Here is a 13,986-nt window from a genome sequence, read left to right on the forward strand (position 1 = left end):
CTTTTAAAGACTTCACACAAAACCAGAGGGCTGTGTAATTTTTCAAGAACATACAGCATTCTGCATACTGCAAATACTTTGAGTATTCTAAAGCAGAACACATTGTATGCTGGCAGAGAAAGAGGTTCAGAGGAAACAGCAGCAATCATGAAACTACCCCAAGTAATAAGAACTAAACTTAACAGTCAGAACTCAAATGGAGAAAACAAAAAAAGACAAGGTAAGGTTTATGCCTGTATCAAACAGTAACTGTGGGAACTCATGCCTCTTCCACCTGAAACTTTTACCAAAGCTCCTTCCTGTGCCAGGGGAAGACTGGGGGTTTTTATGGGTTTGAAAGCAGCCTTGGGCAGTGAGAGGTTGATCCAATCACCCAGAGTGGTCTGGGGGGCACTAAGTGTGGAGATTTTGCTTTAATCCCTCGTGGAAGCCCTCCTGGATGTGGGGACTCCGTTCCACACTGTGGTCAGTGTAAAATCTGGCTCAGTTACAAGTGAGATATTTTCTTATCTGCACCAGCTCAATTCTCCAAGCTCCTGGCTTGCCCTAAAGCCCCACTGTGGATTCAAGGATGGCTCTCAGCAGTCCTCACCTCTCTAGAAAGGTGACAAATAATTCTAACTGCATCTTGTGTACAAGCACTTCATTGTGCAACATTTATAGGGTCTCATTCTGCATTTGCTTCTTATTTCATTGTATGCATCTGTGTGCTGTTTTTAAAATACTCTTTAAAAAATTCAGAGGCTGACTTCTGTGTAGGAGAAACAGAGCCAAAGAAACTCCCTGTCCAGTTTCAGTTAGAGACAGAAAGCCAAGCTTCAAGCATTCCCTTAAAGGAAAATAAATAAATAAAAAAACAAACCAATTGCAAGTCAAAAAATATCAAGACAGAAAAGCCAGCACAGTCCTAGCTCTACCCATTTCAGGAGAGCAGCAACACTGAGACCAGGTGAGCCACTGTCCCAACTCTGTTGCAACCTCTTTTATGGAACCTTGCAACAGCTGATGTTTTTCAAAGTATTGCTTAAATCAAGAAACTGCCCAAGAACCCAAGCTTAGGTGATTTTTGTGTTGACTTTTGCTTAAGTTTGAATTTCTAGTCCATATGGCTGTAAAGAAAAACTGGAAAATGTTAGGGGAATGCTATTATGTGAAAAGAGCCAATAATTTTTTAAAAAATCTCAATATCATTATTCATTATATTCCTGGTCCATGTTTTGTATTTGTAAGAGGCAAGCAAACATTCACTACAAATAGAACAAATAACAAAGGAATCTTTTAAAACATGTTCCTAAAGCTCTCTGAAACTTTAATATACCACAGTGTGCTGAAGCTGGCAAAGAATGGCCTCAGTGAAAATCAGAGGCAATTTCAATAAAATTTGCAAGGCTAGGAAGGAGGCAAGGGTGGAGCAATAGGATCTCTCCTTTTCAGAATGATTCCATCTTCAGATTGCTCTGCCTGTGAGCTGTCCTGCAAAGACAATGCTTGTAATAAGAGTCAAAGCTCCCTGGGCAGTGATTGCCTTTTTTTCCTTTTTTTGTTTTGCTTTTACCTGCCCCTCATCGACTGCACAGAAACCTGTGCAGTGGAGTATTCCTCAAAGCTTGGGGATCAAAGTGTTAAAAACAATTAAAATAGAATATGAAATTCACTGCTAGGAGCGCACTTAAAACACATTGTAAGAGATTGAAAGATAAACTTGCTCTTTCCCCTGGCTGATATCTTTTTCACTCACAACACTAAGTTAAATTGGTTGAAAACAGTGCTCCTTTCTCCTCTAAAAATACACAGAGCATAATAAAAAATGTAACTTGCAATCAGCCCCTTGATGTTTTTAAGGTAGTGGCAGGAACTGATACTGCCCAGAGCAGCAATGACTTTCTGAGTCCCACTCACAGCAAGAGAAACTGAAACAAGGGATGCATGGAAAATCCATCAGCAGAAACCTATGTGGGGACAAAACCTTTTGGTTTTTGACAGATCTCCAGAGGTCCAAGCACAGCATGTTAATGTTTATGATAGAACTCAGTCAGTCTCCAAGCTTATGTTATTTTGTTTTGCTAAAAGAATATGAGATGTTACAATAATTACTGGTATTTTTACTGAGTAGCTCTTCTGAGGAGCTTCTCTCAAGTGTAGCTGGTTTTAATTTGTGGAACGAGGGTGGGCATAACTTCACATTTATAAAGCTCTACTTGAGAGCATTTCCCTCACAGAGAACAATAACATGACATTTATTTCTTAGAAGTTTTTTAATTGGATATTTTTATTTTCATTGGCAAATTTCTGGAGTGGTTGGGTTTTTTTCTTTTTTCCCCCCTTTCTAAGTCCTCTGCTTTTCCAGTGTGACTAAATCCAAAATGTTTGTACCATTAAGATGACAGATGACACGGCCCAAAGGCAAACACACAGGATCATCTGTCAGGTGCTTGGCTCTGCTGTGGTTTACTGAGTGCTTTGCCAGCAAGTCTTAGCACCTTTGTGTGCTTCTATTTCCTTACCTGTAAAATTGAGATAATGACACATACCCTCTTTGTTATAAGCTTTGGCATCTCTTCTTTATAAAAATACTACACAGCACTAAAATAAAAATACAAATGCTTAGATAACCCTATCCCACTACATGTGAAGGAGAGTTGGGCAGGGTAGGAATAGTAACCTTTGTCTCAAGGGATCTGGGGTTGGTTTTGGTTTCTAGTCTCTATTCATTTATTTTTACCTTCCAGAATTGCCTGAAACATCTGCTGAATTGGCACAATGCGAATGGAGAGATTCCACCTCATCCTAATTTTGTCCTGATGCAAAACTGTCAATGTCTGGTGTTTTCAAGGGCAACAATTTTTTTCTGAGTGCCAGGAGTAATCTCCTGCTCTTTGACTCAATCTGTAAGCCCACAGGGTTATGCATTTATTTACTTATTTATTTTGATGTCTCCAAAATAGCAATGCATGTTGCTCTACCAGACTGCATGCTGTAAAACAGTGGAAGCAAATAAACTGCAATTGTTAATGTTAATTGGTCTTACTTTACCATGTCATTTCCAATTTTTTTCAAAATGGAGATTAAAAAGAGTTGGAGAAAAAGCTGTGATTTTGTCATAAGCAATCCAGTTAGGGGAGTGAACTGAAGGGATTTGATTGTTCAAGCTCTGCACAACCAACGAACCGCACAAATTCACATTAATCTGTCTGTCCACACCCCCTCAGCCTTGTCTGCACAGACTGAGGCTCCTACACACAGCGGTGGTGGAGGCCCATGGGTGTGCAGACCCATGTGCAGAAGGGCCACGCAGCCCTGCACACTTTGGACCTCTCATCCATGGCACAAACCTCTGAGGGTGCAGATGCTCAAAGGTCCATAAGCACATAACCCGGCGAGGCATCAGGTGACCTGCTCAAACATTGAAGACAATTTTGACTTTTCACTTGTGGTTGATGTGAGCTTTACTTGTGGAAAACTTCCAATAATAAAACCCAGGAAATACAGTATCTTGCAGATTTGAGAAGTTCCTGTGACCTAAAAACCAGCTCAACTCACCTACCCTCCAGGACCAAGGCAGAGCTGCATCCCTACAGCACTCTCTGAGTGTGGTCCCCAAACTGAATTTAAAAGACCCAAAGGAGAATGTTCCAGCCTAAATGACCTCATTCATTCAGGATGTTTTCATTAATATCCTGCTTCAATTTTCCAGTTGATAGTTTCATTGGTATTATTCTTAGCAATCCCTCAATAAAACCCTGCATTGTTTTTTTCTAACACTGTGGTGTTTATGCCTCTCACATTCCGCCTCGCAGTCGTATCCTCGTGCCCTCAGTTTCAGCAGGTCTCAGAAACTGAGCCACTGTCACTTGGCTGCACATAAACACATCCACACATGGACACATAAACTTGGTGATTTTCTCTGAATTCTCACTCAGCCTCATCTGAGGCTCCCAGTCTTGAGGGAGGTTATCATTCTGATCAAAAATTCCTGCCTCCTGCCCATCCTATTTGGGACGTTCTCATTGCCACGTCATTGCACCACAGATTTTTATTTCATTTTCTATCATTTATCACCTCAGGTCAGCAAAATTTTTTTCTCAATTTCTCCCTCACTGTGAGGTTTTCCTCATGTATTGGCTTCTCATTTTCCAAATTGTACAGCACTGGGCTGTTTCCTTCCATATGCCCACCCCCTGTAGCTCTGTTTGGACACACCTGGCCAGCTCCACTGTCCTCTCCATCTGCCAAGAGACTGACACCTAAAGATATTGTTAGCAGAGCCTGCTTTTGGGTCATTACCAGTAGCTAAGAATCAATATAAATCCCATCTTGGTGCCATCCTCTGCTAAACACCTCCCCAAAACACCAGACATTGCTGTTAATAATTATCCTTCAACCAGTGTGCAGTCCTTGCAACACAATGTTTATACCCTAACCAATGTGTAAACTTGTTTTGCAAGCAAGAATGTCATGAGAAACCACATCAAATGCATTACTAAAATCATCAGTAAATCCAGCAAATTGCCTTTTATCCACTGATTTTGCAATTCTGTTTTCTAAAAGAACTTTGGAAAATCTATTTTCTATTCTTTTTCTTGCTACTAAGGCTCATTTTTTTCCTTCTGTAGAAAAATTTCCATAGTGCTCCCTTTTTCCATTCCTACATTCCTGCTGAGATATTCCCAAGATCTTTCATTAATTGCTTAGGAAGACAATATTTGCCATAGTTTACCCTCTTTCATAAAAGCTGGTGATAAAGTTGGTGTTTGTTGCAGCTGTGGAGCAGATGTGGGCCCTGATCTCTGTGATTCTTTGTTCCCTCTGTGTAACAAAATACAGATTTTTAGGGAAGTATACATGCCAACAGTTAGTAAATTGTGTCACCTGAAAAGCCTAAATATTTGTCTTTTTGGGAGCACAGGATTTACCTATAATACGTCAGTGAGCCCAGAACAGGACATCAGCTTCCCCAGACTCGTACAAGGCTTCTGGCACAGATGGAAGTCAGATATCACAAGGGCACCCTGAGTTTTCTAGGTAGCAGGCACCTCAATAATACTGACAGGAGACTGAATTATTCACAGCTGGAACTCTTTTGGCCCCATATGCAGATCAGGAGGCTGCAAAATCCCCAAATGACAATATGAGGGCAGAAGCAGAACAATCACAGACTGCCTGCTCATAGCATTCAAGGCCACACATTTTGTCCTATTTGATGGAAAAAGAAAACTTGTCAGTACAAGAGAAGAAATGGGAAACAGGCAAAAAAAAAATAAATTATATACTTTGTTAGAGAAGATTCAAGCTCCCAAACCCACTAACAGCAAAATTTACTGCACCTTCAAAATATACATAATTCTGTCTAGAAATCAAGTGCAGGGAAATGGAAAAAGAATATGCACAGACGGCACGATCATATGGCCAACATATGGAAATAAAACAGAATAGCTACTGCTTTTTAAGCTCCACAAGAGCAATGAATTGAAAATGAGTGAGAGACCTCTTTCTCACCCTGTTTATTTCACCAAATACCCAAGGCTTCCCCAGCCCTCATGGCACACATAGCACTTTCCCTGTCCTTCAGATATCTGTCACTTTTAACTCACAAGAAGTCTAAGACTGTTCCGTAAGTACTCTAACTATTTTCCTAAGCAAAATCACAAAAAGAAGTAGCAGATGAAAGGCAACAGAAGCATTGGCATGCAGTTTCCTAAAAAAAATCCCCACAACAAGCTCACCATCAGCACTGGGCCCATCCTTAGAGCTAGATGGAAAGAGCAGCATGTGAGCATCACTGCGCTCACACACACCCAACGTGTTTATTAATCACACACAAGTAAAACCTGCTAAAATCCCAACATATCTGAAGCCCAGGCGAAATGTTTTAATTAAAGGAAACATATTTTCCTCATTAATACAGTGTAAGATATATCAACAACCATGACATACTCCCGTGGCATGTTATTTTCTTCTCTGTGTGTGAACATCTGTACATTTCCCCAGAAGCTGAATTTGACACATGTGATGCAGGAACAGAAATGTCTTTTCAGTGGAAGTCTAAAGCAAACAGATGTGTCAAGCATCTGCCAACAAGTTATGAGGAAGTTACTCCCACCCTGGGACATAACCACCTATGCTGCTCTCCTCAGAGGAAAGCCCAGGTTTTGTGGAAAAGTCAATTCCATACCACGAGTTGGGGATGGAAGGGACCTTTGGGGATAGCCCAGTCCAGCCCCTCTGTCCAAGCAGGGTCAGCTACAGCAGGTTGCTCTGGAGTGTTTCCAACGGTGTTCTCCAATGATGGAGACTCCATGCACACCCTGGGGTAAGTCACTACAGTTTTTGAACACCCTCATACTGGAAAAAATACTCTGTATTTAAACTGCATTTCCTGTATTTCAGCTTGCCCAGCACGGAGAAGAGTGGCTCTGCCTCCTTTACTCTCCTCCATCTGATATTGATACAAGCTGGCAAATTATCCCTTCAGCCTTCTTTTCTGCAGTTTAGATAGCCTCAGCTCACTTTGCCTCCCCCCATGTGTCAGATTCTTCTGCCTTGTAATCCTCTCTGGCCCTTCCCTGGACTGGCTGCAGTACCACCAACCCTTTCCTGTACTGGGAGCCCCAGCCTGGACACAGATCCTGGATGTGTATCACCAGCACTGAGCAGAGGGTAAGAATCCCTTCTCAGCCTGGTGGCCATGCTCCTCCTCACGCAGCCCAGGGTGCTGCTGGCCTTTGCTGCAGAGCTGGCTCAGGGTCAGCTTGTCACCCACCCACAGCCCCGTGTCCTTCTGTAGAATCCATCTTTTGGGTAGCTCTAGTTTACAGGGATATTGTTTCCAAATCTGCATACCTAAGCTCAGGCACATAAATCCATATTGGGCATCAAAATAAAAGCAGGTTTCTATTCCGAGGCACTGCACACCTACAGCTCCCAATGGAGAAAAGTGGAAGTGTTATGATTAAAGCCTTATTTCATGTTTCCAGGTTGCCTGCAGCAAAGCCTTCATCATCAAATTGTGTATAAACGGAGTCTCTGTAAGATGCTACATTTCAACTAAGCTCTAACAAGAAGCACTCAAGAGAAAAGTGCATTTCCTTCCAGTTTATTCCTTTGGTTTCAATTGTGATAAGTTACAAACCTATTGTAAGATAGATACCACACAACACAGGGGCACACAGCTCTAAACTAATTCATCCTAAACCAGTGATCTATATGGAAGGTTAGATAATGCTGCATTATGCATGAGAATATCAGTTTCTTTATGAACAGCCCCCCACTGCCATGAGCTGGGAGGGCTGAATTAGACATGATGAACATAATAAAGCAAAGGCATCTGTATTTAGGATATCTTTTAAAAAGCACTTGCCTGTCCCTGCACTTTCAATAGGCACCTGCATCCATTCCCTCATTAACCACCACAGACCTCCATAATTCTTAAAATCTCATGTTAAGGTGAATAGCAAAAAAGAGAAAAATAAGATCTTACTGCTAAAGCCAAATTTCTGGCCCCTGGGGTGCCTACTTGCACAAGATAGTAGCAGAATGTAAATGCAGAAATGAGCACTATGGAAATGCTTATGGATGAGGAAATAATACCATGAATTTTGTTATGTCAAGTGAGACCCTATTTATAAACAGACAAAAAGCTTCTTGGTATGTAAGTGATGGGAGGCAAGACATTGTACAAATGAGTGCAAAATATGATAAAAAGGAACTGTAGGGCTCTCAGGAAGAATAATGCATGTGCCATTATCATCTTGACACTGAGGACAGTAGTGCATCCATCACTACTGACTTGCAGAGAACCTGTTCCTACCCTTGGTGAATCCTGTGAGAGGTTCAGTATGTGGTATGTTTTTGGGGTAGGTCTTTGCAAGAGCCTGGAGTTCCTCAGCAGCAGCATGATCAAAGCCAGGACTTGAGTCTAATAAGGCAGATTTGGTGGAGAGGCACAGGAGTCGTGATTTGAATGTGCCAGATCTTGGCCTGTGTGTGCCAGAGACAATGTGAGACTCTCACACACTGCCTTGAAAGCAGCAGCAGCTCAAGCAGGGCACAGGCAGCTGTTGGCACTGCTGACACACCAGGCAGAGACTCTGCAGGTGAGATGTGAGATGCCTGTTTGTGGCCTTGTGGTTTGTACCATTGCCCCCTCTCTCTCCTTAAATAAATGCAATAGCAAATCTATTCTATATTCACTTTCTTTCCACTTCCTTCTGTAGTTAACCCCCATTGCACAGGACTCAGGAAAGGTGAGCATTCAGGCAAAGCTGCCTATCTGGGGGTTGAATCCCAGGGAGAAAAGCTGGACTGACTGCCAGCTTTCAAGACATGACAGAAAGCTGCTAGGCTTGATAGACAATGTCCAATGTGAGCTTAGACTCTAGAGGCTTAAAAATCCCAACCAGCTGGGAGTAGAAGGGTGAGCTGGCTCAATGCTGCCCCAGCATTCACTCAGAACTGGGGCAGTGGTGCCTTTCTATACCAGCCTGTGCAACTACACAAAGCTCCAGGTGGTTTAAGGAAAGCTAAGGCCAGTTGTGTTCCATTGATACCATGCTCAAGACAGATTTTGGTTCCTATACCTTCCCACTGCCAAGGAGCAGCTGCTTTTGGAGGCTGAAAAACACTTTCAGATGGAGAAAATCTCCAAGAAGTTATCAAAGTCAAGTTGCTCTGGAGGACTACGGTGCCTTCACATCTGCTGTACAATACACACATCAGGTTTAGCTTTCCCAAGGACATTGATGGGACTTGGAAACCAAATCCCATTCAGAAGAAACACTCCACACACAGTGCTACACCAGCCACTGCAGACATCTGTAAACAAGGGACAGTGGCTGAGACGCTGACTGTGCAATGCTAAATATATTTGTTGCTCTCTGTCATTGCTTTAATAGGAGCCACTATAAAGACATCCAGTCACTGGCTTTTTGCTGTTGCACTTTCCTAACCTTGTCAATCTTTGAGTTTGGGATTATAGCAGCGAATAGTTTATCTCCTCTGAAGGAGTAACAAAATGCCGTGGCTCTCAGACCTCTTATCTCATAGACCCTTATCTTTGTTACTTCCAATTGTGCCTGGGGAAAGGATGAGGAGCAGACGAACACCCAGGAATTTAGCACATTATTAGTATTTTGCTTAACCTAGGGGCAAGGAACAAAACAAGTGAGCTGAGTGCTGTGAAGTAGTGCTTAACTTTGTCTCCCGATCTCTGAATCTCGCACATTAAAGGATGGTGCTGCCGTTTGATACCTGCTGCTGCTAAGAGAATGCATAATGATAAAACCACCAGCTAAGCTCTTACATCATTTTACAATCAGGCATCTCAAAAACTGTTTATCTGATCAGCACCAAATTCTGTCAGAGCGTTGACATGTGCATTTCTAAATAATTTCAGTATGTCAACCTGAATAGACACACAGAATCAGAGAGTTAATTATCTTTGACAACTTTGCCAGCTAATTTCCTATTTATATGTACCAAACTAGGGGCCTCTTTTATCCTTCCTTGTCACAAAGAGTTTATCAATCAAATCAAGGCCTAAAATTGGCTGCCAAGGCAGTCTGCCATACCAAAGGGGAGTTTATCTGTTTGAAATCTTTCCGACTACCTAATGACAGCAACATTGACATGAAACATAATAGGCATTGTTTTTTATTGTTCCTGCTCTCTCCCTGCCCCCTCCCCTTTCCTCCTCACCACTGCCTCTTTGGGAGAAGGTGCAGCTCTGACTGGTCCCTCCCCTGCCCTCCTGCTGTTCCCGATTCCCAAACGTGCCCGTGTGAGGATGCAGCTGTCAGGACCGGGTCTGGGCTGCACACAGCTCACCTCCGGATTGGAGCTGACAGAACCTGCCCGTGTCAACTCCATCCTTGTCTCTGCCAATTCCAGCGCATTTGTTGGGGAATAAGAGCAATGTTAAAAACCACCCACTCCTGCTGACAGGCATTAGACGGCAGAGCTTTGGGTGCATGTTGTCACTACTTTTCCCTGACAGGCAGTTATGTTTTACTTTAATAGCCATATATCTTCTCTCCAGTTCTCTTTAACGGGGTGGAATTTTACAAGGGTACCAAGAGGTTGGCACTTTGTGCATGCTGGTGTTATCCCTCTTCAGGGAACTCCCCCTTACACCAACCATATAAAAACATGCTGCATCCCACAGCAAAGGCAACAGGACAAAAATCCATGGTTCTTGCTGGTACTTTGCTAGGATTTTCTTTCTCATCCTGGCTGAGGAAAGGCCAAGCAGTTGAATCCTAATGGTCAGCTGAACCCACATAGGTAATTTCTCTGGGGAATTTGTGCTGGAGGTGGCAAGATTCTTCACACATGATGGTCCTGATTTATCATGCCACTGACTAAAATTAAAACAAATTAAAATATAGAACTCTTCAAAAATTTTGATTTGTTGCTTAGACAGTCACCACTCCTAGACCAGGCTACACAGGAAAAATCATCTTTTGTGTGAGAAAAGGATAAAACATGGTGCTGCTTGTATTCTTGGAAATGGGGCCTTTTCTTCTCACCAGAAGGAGATAAAATGTCTTCTGTAGTGATCTCCATGGCCTCTGAGTATCTCAAGGCTGTTCTCCCCAAAATGAGCCACAGAGTTAGAATCACATGCTTTTAATAATCCACTAAACTCTTAAACCTGCAGACGTTTTTTGGCTTTAGAAACTGGTTGCCTTACTAATTCCAAACTTTCATCCCAAAAGCAACTTCTCTTTCCATCAGTTTCACAACATGGTAGGTACTGTCCAAGCCAGTACCCCTGGCTGGAAGAGGAGCAGCTGAGCTTGTACTCATTCTTTTTATAGTTGAAGTAGGCATCCAAGATATGCACCCTGCCCCTTACAGGATGAGGTCTCCCAGAAGGTACAAAGCATCTGCAATGAAATGACTCATTGCAATGAGGTCCTGAAATCAGATTTTATGTTATTTTATTACTTACTTCTAAAAGAAGAGGTGAGGGGGGGAAAAATGACTGGCAGATTCTTTAATGTCACCCAAAAGCCTCAAGGGCCCAATTAATCAGGAAATATGTTTGGCTTTTGGACTTCAGTTGCCCATTCCCTGGGGCTCCTGCAGTGCAGGGGCTGGACATATGTTACTTGCTCACGCTCTAAGAAATTATATTTGCATGGGGAGTGATACCTGCTAGTCCAGAATTAAGATGTCAAGACCTTCTCTCATTCAAATGCCAGCACTCTCAGCTGGAATGTGTCTGGAGAGGGCCCACAACCCAGTGAACAGCTTGGTTCATAACCTTCACCTTCCCACAAGAGTCTGAGGGAAGATCCAGCTGTTTGGGTAACACAGTGGAATAGGAAATGAGAGAGCATGTGTTCTTACACCCTCCTCAGTTCTCACTGAGGAGTATAAAGTGACTCACTACAAATAACCCAGGTAACCAGAAAAAAAAAAAAAAGATTTCATGAACCCATGAAATTGATACTGATTCCTCTCCAGGCCTGCTGAGTCAGTGGAGAAACCTTTTCCACATTTAAAATCAATGGCAAAACTGTATCAGGAAGGGTACTTCTTTCTCCCTGCATATGCAAATCTGGGTTGGCTTTATGCTGCTAAAGCTGTGCTGGTTTCTTTGGAAACAATCAACATCAACTCTAAATTTTATGAATTTTTCTCATTTGCATTGCTTGTCTAGAAGATTTGGAACTTTTCAATGGTGCCAAAAAAATCAAGTTATTTTAGGAGCATTAAAAGGCTGTCTTGTATTCATAGAAAATATGCAGGCAGCCTAGAGGAACTTTCTACAACTTATTCTGGGACACACAAATAAACTTTTCATCTGGCAGCTGTTCCAAGGATCCTACACTTCAGAAGGTAAAAACAGCAGCTGCTGGGTTCCTTTGATCTACTGGGCCACCATAGAAAATCCCTGTTCCAAGATCCCAGTGCCTGCATATGGCATGGTTTTGGGAAGAGCATCTCTGGAACAGACCTATGCAAGACAAATGTACTCAAAAACATTCAGTGTGTTCCAGGAAACTTCCAGCAATAGATCTCACACTCCAGTAACAGAAAAAATGGCTCATGACACAGCTGGAGTTAATGTTAATGTCAACCCACATGACAGTGTGGGTTAATGTTAATAATGGCTATTATCTTTATTTCCTTGTCCCTGGAAGATAAAAACTCAAGAACATTCCTAAATATGGGGCAAAATTATTGTGTCCAGACCCCAAAGAACAATCCTTGGTGATTAATCCTGCTGCCCTGGTGTGCTGTGAAGGGCTCCTTAGAATTAGTGAAGGATTCCTAAGGTTTCACCAAACACACACAAAGGTCACAGGCAAGAAACACTGATCAGCAAAGTCCTCATCTTTTCACTGCATTAATAAAATCCCAGTTGCAATAGTGAAGGGTCTCACATAGCCAAGAACCAGTTCCCACCAGGGAACTCTCATAAAAAGGAGGAGATTCGCTCTGGATGCTGCCTTTGCCAGGGTCCCCAGCACACACTGTTGGTGATGCAGATCCTTATCCAGCAGAAGATGGGCAGAGATCAGCAATTCATTTCACATTAGCTGGTATTGAACATCAGTCATTACAACCAGCACAGCCCAGATTTGAGCCAGTGACCTGAGGGTGAAAGGCTGCAGCTTCCCAGGCCGGTGATCATTACTGTTTTGACACAACCAATTATTCAAAAACAGTCACTCAGAGCTCAATTAAAACTTCAGTAACTTAACCTTTTCTTTGCTTCTCCCTTTGTCTCCTGCACATCCTGTCTCCCAGTTTAAATAAACTGAACACTTTGTCACTGCACTACATAAATCTGTATTCAAACTGTCAGGACCCACCGTGGTCACCTCTGTCACTGTCTCTGCCAATCCCAACGAGCTTGCTCAGGCCTCTGAACACTATTAAATGTTCCCCCTGACAGACACTTTGATAACATCACCAAGCACACACATTGAGGCAAATTCCTTCTGACAGCATTCACTCAACAAGCTGAAAACTAAGGAGGGACACGGATTTGTTTTAGTTACTTTGCCTGTGTGATAGATGTTATAATTAACTCTCTGTCTAATACCAAAAAGCTATTGTTAAGTTTCACTGCCTTTGAAGATTCACATTTGTAGCGGCAAACCTCTCAAATGAACACATTTAGCAATGACTGCATTTTTCAGTGATTTCTTAATGTTGCCAAACAGCAGCACTGAATATTTATAGAGTTCCTGTTAAAAAATTACACATAACATTGCTTGTTTTTGCTTTGATCTAGAATTTATTGCCTATGAAGTAAAAAAAACCCCAAACCAACAGACACCCCCCTCTCTCTTGTACACCTTCAGTGCATGTTGGCTGCTTAAGACTGTGTAGAGGCAGGTCAACTCAGACTCCAAATCCAATTAAATTAATGCAACCTCCTGGACAACATGGAATCATTATTGCTGCAGCCATTCTAACATTTATCACATCCACACAGTCATCCATCAGAAACTAAACTCTCAGGTCTCCTACTCTGTGTTCACCATAATGGATCCAGTAATTTTTTTTTTTTTTCCAGCAAGAACAAATGATTACAAACAGACTCTACAGTGCTGTGCCCACCCCCTGTGCCACCAGCAGGGTCTGCACTGCAGTTTAAAAAGTGGGTGCCTCTGCCCTGAGGGCTTCCTGCCAAAGCAAACATCCCTCCAGCCCTTGGGGAGTGGTGAAGAACCGGGACTGACACCAGTTCTGGGGATGCCACCAAAGGTGAGGTGCATGGCTGGGTAAATCACCAGCTTCAGGGACAGCTTAGGCCACAAGGACTCGCCTCGTGGTGGGAACCTGGCAGGAAGGAAGTGCAAAAAAGCTGCTAATAACAGGGTAGAAGTTTGTGTCAAAATAGGTCTCTGTTCAAGTTCCATCGATTCCAAGTCCCTTAAACACAACTACCAACGTGTAATTTGCAGTACCACAGATGCCACCTTGGGATTTGGCCCAGGAGGTAACTTTCTGACAGCATCATGGGTTTCC

The sequence above is a fragment of the Haemorhous mexicanus genome, chromosome 12 (genome assembly GCF_027477595.1).
Source record: "Haemorhous mexicanus isolate bHaeMex1 chromosome 12, bHaeMex1.pri, whole genome shotgun sequence".
Taxonomy (NCBI): domain Eukaryota; kingdom Metazoa; phylum Chordata; class Aves; order Passeriformes; family Fringillidae; genus Haemorhous; species Haemorhous mexicanus.